The sequence below is a fragment of the Aricia agestis genome, chromosome 9, assembly GCF_905147365.1.
Source record: "Aricia agestis chromosome 9, ilAriAges1.1, whole genome shotgun sequence".
NCBI lineage: Eukaryota > Metazoa > Arthropoda > Insecta > Lepidoptera > Lycaenidae > Aricia > Aricia agestis.
The window spans coordinates 10124123-10137797 of record NC_056414.1 but is presented as its reverse complement, the minus strand read 5'-3'; the positions used below and the strand labels follow the sequence as shown (position 1 = coordinate 10137797).

General features: G+C 34.5%; 1 protein-coding gene across 2 annotated transcripts in view; it reads right to left on the bottom strand.

Moving 5' to 3' along the window:
• Positions 1-12227, bottom strand: part of LOC121730212 (band 4.1-like protein 4) — a 95993-nt gene extending 83766 nt beyond the window's left edge. For both annotated transcript variants that reach the window (XM_042119162.1, XM_042119161.1), the window contains exon 1: positions 11969-12227. The gene's annotated coding sequence lies outside the window, so the exon portion shown is untranslated. The remainder of the gene's footprint in view (positions 1-11968) is intronic.
• Between the last annotated feature and the right edge of the window lie 1448 nt (positions 12228-13675).

The following is a 13675-nucleotide window of genomic DNA, read 5'->3' as shown; positions in this document are numbered from 1 at the left end:
AAGATCAAACGGCCCAAGACGGAGCCACTCCAACTCTCGCCCCGCCCACAGTTTAATTTTTTCTGAGGAATGAGTCTGTTCCTGAGATGGTAATGATTTATTACATGTAACATAGATCGTAATAACATAGTTCAGTTCTTATGTATCTTGGATCATTTTGTGATGTGGCGTTTATATTATATTACTAGCATGAGCTGGGTCCCTGTCGAATATTCTAAACAATAATTTGAATACCAATATTTTGTTCAGTTTCCTGCTGTTTGGAAAGTACCATGGAGGACATTGATTCCAAGGCAGTTGACAGACCAACGTTATTTGGTCGGATCATGTCAATTCAATATTAATTGTGATCTTTATTAAATAAGGGGGCTAACGAGCAAACGGGTCACCTGATGGAAAGCAACTTCCGTCGCCCATGGACACTCGCAGCATCAGAAGAGCTGCAAGTGCGTCGCCAGCCTTTTAAGAGGGAACAGGGTAATAGGGGAGGGTAAGAAAGGGAATAGAATAGAGGAGGGTAGAGAAGGGAATAGGGTAGGGGATTGGGCCTCCGGTAAACTCACTCACTCGGCGAAACACAGCGCAAGCGCTGTTTCACGCCGGTTTTCTGTGAGAACGTGGTATTTCTCCGGTCGAGCCGACCCATTCGTGCCGAAGCATGGCTCTCCCACGTATATCCCACGTAGGTCTGTCGGCTGGGTTTGACGTACGGCGACCAAACTACGTAAGTCCCTCATTTGCCTAGGAATCAACTCTGATAGTACATACATGCTATGAGTTACAAAAACAAAAAGTTTGCACTAAATATTATAGCATGCATACCGCTAAAATTAAACCGTACCTGTAGCTTATTAACAACTTTTACTAACCGTGGCACGCTTTATATATTTTAACGGGAAAAACAAAGAGTTTAGCTATACAATTGTAACATTTGCCGGAACAATTATGTTCAACTACATTTCGGCAAATGCATAAACCGTGTTGCGTTCCATAAGGTAGATGTGGAAATGAGCGTTAATTAAAGAGTTGTTATTAAATAGGGTTCCCGGCGTCAGGGCGCACTCCAAATGGAATTTTAATAGCGCAGCTCTGCCGACAGTACATTAGGGTATGAAGGATGCATGAGATCCGGTGCACTTCGCCAAAATATACAGATAAATTGTTTGTATTAATTATGAATGAACTGGAAAGCCCTCGCGTTTTGCTACCTCAAAAATTTATGCTTATCGCACTTTCTATAAAAACAAGCCGCGCTTAGCACTCCACTGTAGTGCAGTGAGCAGTGCATAGTTAAATCACAGTAGAAATAACATACAGTACAGAAATGCAGCCGTGACCTTGTAATAAAATTCGCATAACACGTAGATAAGTTTTACACGCATTCTGACTTGATACTGTATTGCAATTTAAGAGGGCGACTAACCCAAAAATTTCTATTTTATAATTCATTTTTATACTTGAAAATGGGCCCCGTATTGTTTCATTTTCTAAAATTAGATACTGCATTATATTTCCAAGAATTCGATCTGAACAAAAACACGATGTCTTAAAAATTTCTCGTTAGGAAAAAATCACAAAGATGCATCTAATTTTTTAACGAATTTTTCATTTATTGCCATAACCGTGAATTGAACTAAGTTACCATTTTAACATATTGTATAAAATTTTATTATTGAGAAACCGACCTAGTGGATTTTTAAAATGTTGTATATTTATCGAGTTATTGAGAAAACACTAATTTGGCGATGAAACCGCGTCGTCCCTTTTCACTTGGCATATGAAAGACGGGCGTGAGTGTGAAGAGAGAAGGACGATGTTCGATTTTTTGGATTAGTCGCCCTCTTAAGGATATCTAAAATCACGTCTTTGTGTGCGTGCGCTCGTTTTGGGTGGTCTAGTACGAAGATGGTCTATTATGCATATTTTAAATTGTAATACCTCCTCATTTTTGAGTGTCGGTTAATAAAATGAAGCTATAGAATAGACATTAATACTTCCACTCGAGACTTACTAAGAACCCTCCGAAACTATGTTCCCGCTTTTGAAATAAAAGCCGCTCGCACAGTAACGCCTCTTAATAACGCTATCGCTGAGAATTGGGCAAACTTCGCAACTGCGAGCACCCGGGTATAGCAGATGTGATATGCGTCCATCTGTGTAACAACATCCAAAGAAACTTCGAATTCCCAGATTGTTTAATAAGATACTGTGCTTTTGTCTAAAGACTGTACTGTGTCCTACAGTTAAAGGAAACAACCATTCGAAAATAAAACCAGTTACTGTTTTTCTTTTATGCATTTCAAGTTAATGCAAAATATTTACTTCAATAAATGCTCTGAATTCTTCTTTTGCTAACAATAACTTCAACGGATTATAACCAAATTTTGCTGTTGCCTTTACTTTGAGGACTCTTTGTTATATAGAAAAATCCCAAATCCGCATGTTTACATGTTTCATCTAACCTTGTTGATTTAATTGGGTTGTAAAAATAGAAATTTTCCGACCTAAAAGGAAAAATTCAACCTCATCAACTAAATGTTATGTAAAACTCAACTTACGCAAGCCCACTTTGGCTTAATTCGGTCAAATATATTGTGAACGGGCCCGTTATTATGAATTCCCTTTGTTGGAACCGATCCAGTGAGCGCTAGTTGCAAAACCTTCAATTTATGCTCACTATAAATATATGGGTACAAGTGATATCCGAGAGTGCTAGGTGATAAAATCTTCTGAAAATATTGTGGTCACCTAGTACATAAATGCTAAATACAAAACCTCACTTAAAGGAATAAAATAACCATTTTTGTACTCTAGAATACGCTACAGTGGGTTTTCAAAAAAATGGATTTCACTGTCGTTCTAAAGAATAAAACTGCATTATTAACTCCAAACCCGATTTTATGTGGAATAGAACACGAATGCTAAAAAGCAGCCTTATTATGAACTTGGTTACAAAAAAAAAATTGAACTTTTGAACTTAAATTCCTAGTGAAGTAAATAATTAATTACAATATGATATTAATGGATGTTGTTTTAATATATTATTACATTAATTGGATGATATTAAGCTTGAAGCCTAAGGGCCTGTTTCACCACTTCCTGATAAAGTGCCGGATAGCCTATCCACAACTGTCAACTTATTATCGCGACACACAACCAAAATGTCAGGTTGTCGATATAAATAATTTAGATCATAATAAATTTATTAATGATATAAGTATAGATAAGTATTACTTATCTAATTATTGTAAGAGACATATAGCAAAGATGTTATCAATATTTTTATTTTCCTTGAAAGCCAAGAATTTGGCTTCTTTGACTACTGCTTCTATTTTATCAGGAAACAGGCCCTAAATATCTAAAATTAAATTAATAAATACCTGTGATTAATCTTTTCGTCTTGTCAAAAAATTTGGAATGATGTAGGTGTAGAAGCCAAGTAGAAGCAAGTTCATCACAACTTTCAAATCACAGCAGGTCAGGCACTACTTACGTACTTTAAAGATGTATGTTATTTTTTAATTATCATTACTTTCAAATTGTTTTAATGTTAAGTGCACCAGCTGCTCCCATTAGCTGGCCCAGAGTGATAAGAAGTAAAATAAGGAAAGTATTGTGGTACCAAATAATAATTTATTGTGCGGTGTATGCTTGTAACTAAGCTTTCAATTCTGAATTCTAGCCGGTACTTGAAACTTTGCAAAAAGAAAAAGGTCAATGTAATTTGAGATCCTGAAGATCACGTACAAGAAACTAAAATATTATTAAAAACTAGATAACCCGGTTAACCTTGGTATCACTTACTTCTTAATAAAAAGCTACCCTGGACTCCCTGAACATTTATGGCGCTGTATTCCCAGAAACGGACGATTTTCAAGATTTAAAAGTGACAGGAGACATAAAAATATAGTAATTTAAATTCTGAAAAAAAAATATATGTATTAGTTAAGGATCTAACACAGTGGAATTTATATTTCATTACACAATATCATAAACTTCACTCGATAGACAAAAATCCCAAACTTACCTCTTCTTTTAACGAAATTGCCATACTATGTCCAAATTATTTAGAATTTTCACATAATTTTTGTACTGAATTAAAGACAAAGAATATATATTTAGGGCATTTCGTTTTTTTTAACTCGTTGATTGATGAATTTAATTGATGTATAAAAAACGACGATCAAAAAACTATAAAATTGCAGGCGCAATGGTTCGGCTGGTACGCTTTTAGTCACACAATACCAAATAATTTGGACATAGTATGGCCATTTCGTTACAAGAAGAGGTAACTTTGGGATTTTTTTCTATCGAGTGAAGTTCATGATATTGTGTAATGGAATATAAATTCCACTGTGTTAGATCATTAACTAACACATATATTTTTTTTTCAAAACTTAAATTACTATATTTTTATGTCTCCTGTCACTTTTAAATCTTGAAAATCGTCCGTTGCTGGGAATACTATTTTAGCAAATAATATTTTAGCAAATGGCTTTAAATACTAGTTTAGCAAAATCGGTTCAGACGTTCTCGAGTTTAAGCGAGACTAACAAATTTTAAAAATATTTTATTTATTTATATAGATTATAGGTACATAGATTTCATATTTAGAAGTAGATTTTTATAAAAATAATAAATATATAGTGTCCTGCGATTATTGGAAGCGGGGCTCTTTGACGGGGACGATTCAATCTGGTAATCGGAAATGGGCATTGTGCAACAAAGGTTCCATTGTAGCGGGTCTGCGCCCGTCCGCCCCGTAGGGCTGACACATGACAACTTTACTCACACGTCGTTCTGGACAAACTGGTCCAACTAGGGTATGAGCTTCCTAGCGAGCTATTAGTAGTTAATATTTTGTTTTTATAACATTTACTTTTAATATACTTTTACTTATAATATTATGGTTTATTTTAGCGAGTTTTTATTTTATTTAGAATGGAATCGTATTTTGTGGCAGCCCTAGGGGACTCGCCCACGCTGCTTTCGTGTCTGCGAATATTCAATTTTGATTATAATGTCCGGCACATTTGTCTGCTCGATTTGACTGACTGTAACAAAGGAGCCATGTGGTCTAAAGCGGACCTATTCTACCGAATACCGACTCCCTAGTCTAGTCTACATTTAGAAACATTGAATGATTAATTTCTATCAGTCGTATTTATTTTCCTAGAATTCTTAAAATCCCTTTCCATTTAATTTTGAAATAAGTAGTTTCTTAATCTACGCTATTTGGCAAAAAAAGTTTTAGCATAACCAATCATCACCGAAATACTTTTGTTTAATAAAATTGCATTCAAAACATGTTGCTTGATAAATATCCTTTCTTTATGCACAAAATTTTAACTACTTAATATTTTGTTAAGAGTTTATTAAATATCGCCAACGATAGTACCTTATAGAATATAGAGTATTTTCACAATCGTGAACATAATAGTACTGACAGCAGCTATTAAACTTATCGTTCTGTTGCTTACTTTGAGAAAAAACCTCCATATAAATTATAATACTATTCGTCACTTATTGAGAAACAAAGAAAATAGCAGCCAAAAGAAAACTACTAGCGATACGTCTTGTCCAAAATTAGAGTTCAATAGCAATCGAGAAGCGATTGTAGCATAACATTTAATGAGTCTTTCTCAAAGTGGAGGAGGTTTTCTTAAGTGGTTGAAGAGGGGACACCGGGAGCCGGGACAGCGAAACCTCAACCGACGAGAGATACTCGACCTTTAAGACTGAGACCTCACTTAACCTTAGATTTCCAAGACTAAGAGGATTATAGAAAACTCACTATGTGACGTTTAACAACCAACAAGATGTATGAGATGTTTATTTAAGAGAAGGAGCATTTTTAATAAAAATTCGTTCTTGTAACTTTTAAATTAGCCTCTAGGTACGAGTACTTATTTTGACTTTGGTAATTTTTAATCACATTAAGTCCTTGTAACTCTCAAAGCTTCCAGCTACTTCTTTTGATTTTCTTAATGTTAATCAAAAATTACTCGTACAAATTAATTTAAACTCATTGTCCCCGTTCAAAGGTTACCCCCGTTTAGAAGATTTTCATAACCCCTTTACTTCGCTTTACGATTTTAATTCCCTTTGAAGTTTCCCTGAAAGCGAACACTTAAAAATAATTATCGAACCGAGCTCGTTCGGTAAAAATAAAATCCGTTGAAGTATTTCGATTTTCAATAAGAAGTCATAAAATTTTCATGGACAGCCGGCGAAGTAGGAACCCGTTTAAGTGGGCGTCCTCAGTCCACGATCTCCGGTCCTTATCAGGGATAAGAGTCTCGACCTCCCCACAAATAGAGCTAAGTTTGTGGGAACTTTTGTATGGGCTCATTAGCATTCCGATATGATGTCAATGGGATATTGAAATAGGATCACTGCAATATTTTTAAGCGAGACGGCAGCAGCAGCACAGACAGTAGGTTTCTGTCAATATTTAGATATGACAGCAGTGTACAGCATGTCAGATTATGCTCCGATTATTTACTGTTTATGCTAATAGCGGCTACTATCGGAGCGGAAATTTTTGTGTAATTATTCCTATTGCTTCGTTTTTATTTCCTCACTTTATAACATTTATTGAGATTTACCCCTTTACTGATAAAAACATCATCATTGTATATGCGAATTATTACAGTCGTTTTTGTTTTGTCCTATTATTTGTATTTAGACGTGAGAGAGCCATGTTTCGGCACGAATGTGCCGGCTCGATCAGAGAAATAATACGTTCTCACAGGAAACCGGCGTGAAACAGCGCTTGCGCTATGTTTCGTCGATTGAGTGAGTTACCGGAGGCCCAATCCCCTACCCTATTCCCTTACCTACCCTCCCCTATTCCCTTCCCTTCCCATCCCTACCCTCCCCTATTGCCCTATTCCCTCTTAAAAGGCCGGCAACGCACCTACAGCTCTTCTGATGCTATGACTGTCCATGGGCGACGGAAGTTGCTTTCCATCAGGTGACTCGTTTGCTCGTTTGCCCCCTTATTTCATAAAAAACACACTAAACTCTACAGTCTACACTGTACACCGCATGAAAGTTTTTGTTAGTAAAAGAGTTATAGTAAGTATATATGTACGTAAAAAGAATTAAAAATATTTATTTTTGTACAAGTAATGAATTATATATTCAGAATGAGATTTTAAAACGTCAGAAAATATAAAACAGTTTTAATACAATTTTAATAAAAATAAAAAATTGTCACATTTTGTGAATTCATTTACTTAACTTTGTACTTTGTTGCGGCGGCGGCTTGATTAATTAATTCCGCCGATACAAAAGAAATTCGGTTAATTTTTTAATAAAATTGTACTGTTGTATAATGTATAATTTTCTTAACTTTATAAAACTGCATATTATTAATTATAATTTTATTAATAAGTACATAAATTTTAATTGAGAAAATGCTTAAATCATACTGATTTATAGCGGTTCCTAAGTTAAATTCATGTTATATTAATTTATCTGCTTGGTTGGTTCATATTTAAATAAAATATATAATTTCTAATGACATTGTATACTTTAAAATAGTATTTTCCATTAAATTATAAATGGATTTAAAACCGTTCATACTCTGAAGTAGATAGAGCTAATAGAGCGTAACAATATTTATTTATAATACAGCTAAACCTGGGTAAGTGACAACCGGATAAGTGAGAAAACTGTATAAGTGAGAGTAATAGCTAGGACCCGTCATTTTAAGCTCCCAAAACCTCTATGAGCGAGAAACAGAAACCTCTGTTAGAGAGAGTCGTTTTTCTCTCATGGACCTCTGTGAGCGAGACTGCTTCTTTTCTATACCTCTATAAGCGATAGTCGAGGTTTATTTTTAACCCCCGACAAAAAAGAGGGGTGTTATAAGTTGGACGTGTCTGTCTGTCGGTCTGTCTGTCTGTCTGTTTGTCTGTCTGTCTATCTGTCTGTCTGTCTGTCTGTCTGTCTGTCTGTCTGTCTGTCTGTGGCATCGTAGCATCCAAACGGGTGGACCGATTTTGATCTAATTTTTTTTGTTTGAAAGCTGACTTAATTGAAAGTGTTTTTAGCTATAGTTCATCATCATCAGCCTGCTCCGTGCTGAAAAATCGCGGTTCATCTGGTTCGTGAAGAACCGATTAGCAACTTGCAGTCGTTTGGTGGGCTTTATTGCATTCTAGTTCGTGACATTTTTAACCCCCGACAAAAAAGAGGGGTGTTATAAGTTTGACGTGTCTGTCTGTCTGTCTGTTTGTCTGTGTGTGTATCTGTCCGTGGCATCGTAGCAACCAAACGGGTGGACCGATTTTGATCTAGTTTTTTTTGTTTGAAAGCTGACATGATCGAGAGTGTTTTTAGCTATAATTCATCAGCATCAGGTTGCTCAGTCCTGGACAATCAGAGTTTATCTGGTTCATGAAAGGCCGTTAGCAACTTGTAGTCGTTTGATGGGTTTAATATTTCATTCTAGTTAGAATATACAATATACGTATACACATAATAATGGAAAGTTGACCTGGTGCTGCAGCATCACCTGGTAATCAATAGGATATCCAACTCCTCGCCAACTAAGAGCAGAGGTTTCGTGTTTGGGCTCATTTTAATTGTGACAACCAGTAAGAAGTAGATAAAGTATAAACAGTAAATATTTACATGCTGCTGCTGCAGCATCACCTGGATTCTATAGGAACCGAGCTTCGTATGAACCCAAAGTGGAGGTTTCATTTTTGGGCTCATTTTAACGGCCTCATCGAAAAGGACATTGATAGATGGTAATCATGAGAATATCATTCTGTTGATAGGAATTATTCTGCACTATATCCAACACAAGTTTAAAAAGTATGAAATAAAATTAAATTAAGAAATTTAAAAAACCCCCGCCAAAACAACTTTAAAAAGTAATGAAATAATATTTACTGCCTTTAAGTTCAAATAATTCCTAACTTGTGTAAAGTAATATTTTAGTCCATAATTGTTGTCAAGGTGTGTCGGGGGACCACTAATGTAGATGTTTAATTTCACTTAACAAGTTTAAGGATCAATTCACAGCGATCTGAATCGAGATAGTTAAACAGCGACTTGGTGGTTGTAGGTTGTAGTTTGATTGGCGGTCCCCCGACACACCGTGACAACAATGATGGACTAAAATATTACTTTACACAAGTTAGGAATTATTTGAACTTAACGAATAAAAAAAAGACATTTTCTGAATATATATATATATACATACACACAAGAATTGCTCGTTTAAAGATATAAGATATTTCTAAAGAAATCGTGACATAATAAATGCTTAATACATTATATTACTTATCGTTCGATTGAAATAATGTAACATCCTGTTTTCACTGACAAATCAAATCGAAAGGTAGAAGGAACGATTTCCCGAAGGAGCGGAAACCGAAAAATATCTGCTGAAATAACGCATTGGGTGAATTATTACATCGACAGAAAAGGTGGGAATTGCCCAAATTAGAATGTGAGCATAGCTTCACGAGTCATGACGTATGTTATAGCTTTAAGTACTTACTGTCTGCTTGCTGATATGCATTTATCTATAGTGTTTAATGTCAGTATTTGGAGGACTATTCATGAGAGATTCAAGGCGCATATTAATAACTAGATGACGCCCGCAACTCCGTTGCGCCAAAATTCGTTAATCGCGTGAGAACCGCAAATTTTTGATCGTATGTCCTTTCCCGGGACTCAAAGTATCTGCATACCAAATTTCAGCAAAATCGGTTCAGCGCTTTGAGCGTGGAGAGGTAACAGACCCACAGACAGACACATTTTACGCATTTATAATAATATTAGTATGGATAGCTACTGCGTAAAGATGGTAAAAGTTATCAGCACCATACTATTATAAAAAGTCTTTGTAAGCCCTTCTTGATAGAGAGGTTTTTAGTTTTTACTTTAAAGGCAATTTACCGTAAATATTATATACAAAAAAACTCATTAATCAATAAGCTGTAGAAAAGACTGTAGAACTTTATAAATTATGTCTATTGCTAATAAAGTTGCCTGTGTAATTGAATGCAATTTTTGTGTATCATAATATTATTCCATATTCCTTTAGCCATAAATAATGCCTATGCTCCTTACGCGTTTATAATATTTACTCCGCATTGCACTAATAAAACTCATAATTAACAAATAATAAACAGCATACAAATCAGATTTTTATAGGAATTACGAATTAAAGTATATAATGTCTCAATGAACATGACGTTATTAGGTTAAATTTAATTTACATAACTGGTTGTGAGGATTGGGATCGGAAGCCGGTAAAAGTTTATTGGTACTTTCATAGTGTACGGTTGTTCCATTTTATGTTTTCATTAATTAAATAAATCAACGACACAACAAATATTGTGTATTGACTATTGGGTTTGTAATTTGGGATATAATCTAAACTTATAGATATATTATCTAAAGTTAAGGCCTCGTTTATGTTTAAAATAATATTATAACGTTATCAGCTCTCTCTTATTATTATTATTTTATAACTATTTATTCGAGTTTTTTCACAAAATTATTTGAATTCAGGTTAAGGTCAAATATTATTTTTAGGTTAAATTTAACCTTTGCACTAATAGGCCGCTGTAAAAAATTCTTGATGTATACCATTTTTATATGAAGTTAAATCAATTTTACGTTTCGTAGACTAATCAAGTGATTTATTTAATGTTTGGTAAACTAATCAAGTGATTTCAATATAAAAGGCACCACAGGAAACTGCGTAAGGATTCAATGGCCAGTAAAGGATGCAGATTGAAAAAAAGTTGAGTTAGCGAAAGCGATCGGAAGTCCACAAAGTTCGTATCAGTATCCTGAGTGATTTTTGTAAAAAATGTTAGGATATTGAAAAAGAATTTATAAAGTTTTGATGTGATTAAATAAAATTGTACTTATTAACTATTTTAATAATAAAATATACTTAAAGTTTGTAACATGTGAGTCATTCTGTTTGTCTAATATGTTATGTCTTGTGTCATGAATATTAAACTTTTCCCACGGTGTAGCAGCCTGTATCAATATAAATGTAAAGAATAACTATCAAATCTTTAAAACGAATTCTACCATCAAAAATTATAATTCACGAGCTATGTTGTCATATTATTCAACTATGAGAACATAGATTGTTGCTACTACTAAATAGTATTATTCAACCAATTAAATAGATGTCTTATTTTTTTTTTACCTTTTCATTATGTTTATAGGATTAGATTAGGTTTAGATTAAGTTGGGTTTGGGTTAGGTTAGGTTAGGTTTAAGTTAGGTTAGGTTACTTGAGAGTCTTGAGACCAAAATAGCCCTGTTTTTACTACTTTCGTAAACATTTGTCTTGAAAATATTTCTTAGAACTATATTGTTTTGTTGATTTGTTTTGAACCTGCGTTCTATCTATATCTTAGAAAATATATAATATTTCTGGTAGTGATGATAGGCACGCTAAAACAATGTTTTAATAAAGGAACATAATATTAATATTAATTTATAAAAACTAATAAAAGAATATTGAACTACACTCACAGATAGAGCTTATACGTGAAACTCCATTGCTACAAACCTTAGCTCTACACAGCTTATTTTATCATTGGCAAAACTTATTTCAATTCAAACAAAAACTCTACATAAGTTATCAAATCTTCTTTCGCAACTGTACCCAAATAAATATTCGATGCGAGGAAGTCGAAAAGAAACTTTGTTATTTCGTTTGTACGGAGAGATTTCTTTGCTCGTTTTCTGTTACGTCAATTGCATCGTTAGGTGGATTAGATTTCTGCCAAATGTAGAGACTACCGGCCACGATGGCGGGCATTCAACTCCCGAGCCACTGTCCCACACCGCTCTCCACAACTTTACATCGCCTCGTCTTCCCGCGGCTACCTCGCTTCGATAAACACAAATTATCCATAATCAGACATCCATCCATAAAACATCATCACCTCAGAGAAATAACCACAATACTTACAAAAAGTCTCACGCGGCGAAGTTTTATATCACAAAGTATCCGTGCATAGTTTTAGTTTCGAATGTACACTGAGCCGGTAATTCTACGAAACACTTTCACGACAAGAAATCACATCGCAGACGACGTGAGATGCAGAAAGCGGGATCCCAGTTTACACGTAATAATCATACATTTCGTCCCCGAGGGTTATAAACAAAGGGCAAACACGCGAGCGTAACAAACTTCTGTGGGGGCGTCGAACCACCTGTCAACGCGGCGGACAAATATGCACTGGCGGTACTGCCGGCCTGGTGGCTGGTACCGGCCATCGGCGGCCGACCTGCCGACAGCTCACGTTTGTAAAGCTCTACAAACAAATCACCCATCAACATTCATACATTAATTCAACGTTCTTATTGGACAATATGATTCATTTATTTAAGTTACTTTTTTAAGAAAACTCTAGATTTTTATATTAATTGACTCACTTTTCTCTCTAATAGGTTAAAAAGTCGTGTTTAAAACGACTCTACAAATATAGAGCCATCTCGTTGAAAGCTTCGTAAGCTTTTGCTAAGACAATAGCGACATCTAGCGGAACAGTTAATGGTTTTGAAAACTTAAACACAAATTGTCTTCAACCTGAATAAGTGCTTCTGTGTGTTTTTGGTAGATGGCGCTGCGTTCTTTTTTAAGTAATTTAATAATATTATAAAATAGTGGATGAAAGTACTTGGCCCAAGCCCAACACTTCTTATAAAAAAAGACCCCAATTACACTCATAATAAGGATTATACCCAAAGAAATATATTATTGTACAAAAAGACATTAATTCTAATGGCACAATAATATAGCGTTCGTATTATGTAGCTCCTATACTTTTTTCATACTTACTTGGTAAACAAATATTTAAAAATAAAGAAAGTTGTTAAATAATACATAATTTATAAAAAATATCTACAAACAAATTTCCTTAATGGAATAAAATATACAAGGTATATAATTAAAAATTACGTAAGTGCTTAAAATTATTAGTATTATAGACTAAAAGAAATATACTACAGTACAAACAACTGAAAGCAGTAACATGAATTTCCAACCAGTCTCAAGATCAGTCATTATAGAAGAGTTGGTACAATGGTAGAGTAGGATCTTATACACAAGAGGCCTGCCTGCTTCCCTTGCATTACTGTAGGTACACTGCCACTGTGCAGTCGTGCTCTTGTTACTCATTATACCTTTTTGTTCTGTCGGAAAATGAAATAATTAGACAATAATCATAAAATGATTAAATTAAACAATGGACCACAGACCAGTTCTATTGTTTAATTAAATTGAACTGAATTTAGACAAAACATACAAAAAAATAATTGTATGTGCTAAATTATACAAAACCAGTGCAAAGTAGGAGCATAATAATTATTATTGTAAGCGAAAAAGTGCAATATATATTACATTATTTTGAACTTTAACCATGCTAAAAGTATTTTTCAGTAGTTTATCGTATGATTATTTACTATTAAATTATGTTGCATTCAAATATTATCGTTCCTTACTTCTATTAGCTACATTATGGTACAAGAAATATAAGTATTGTAGTAGGGTCGGAAAACGTACGTGTTATAAAAGTTCGCTAAAAACTTTAAGTTCCATTAGATTGGCAGCAAACGACCAAATAGGTTACCTGATGAGGTGCTGTTACCGTCATCTGTAGACATCGAAGGAGTC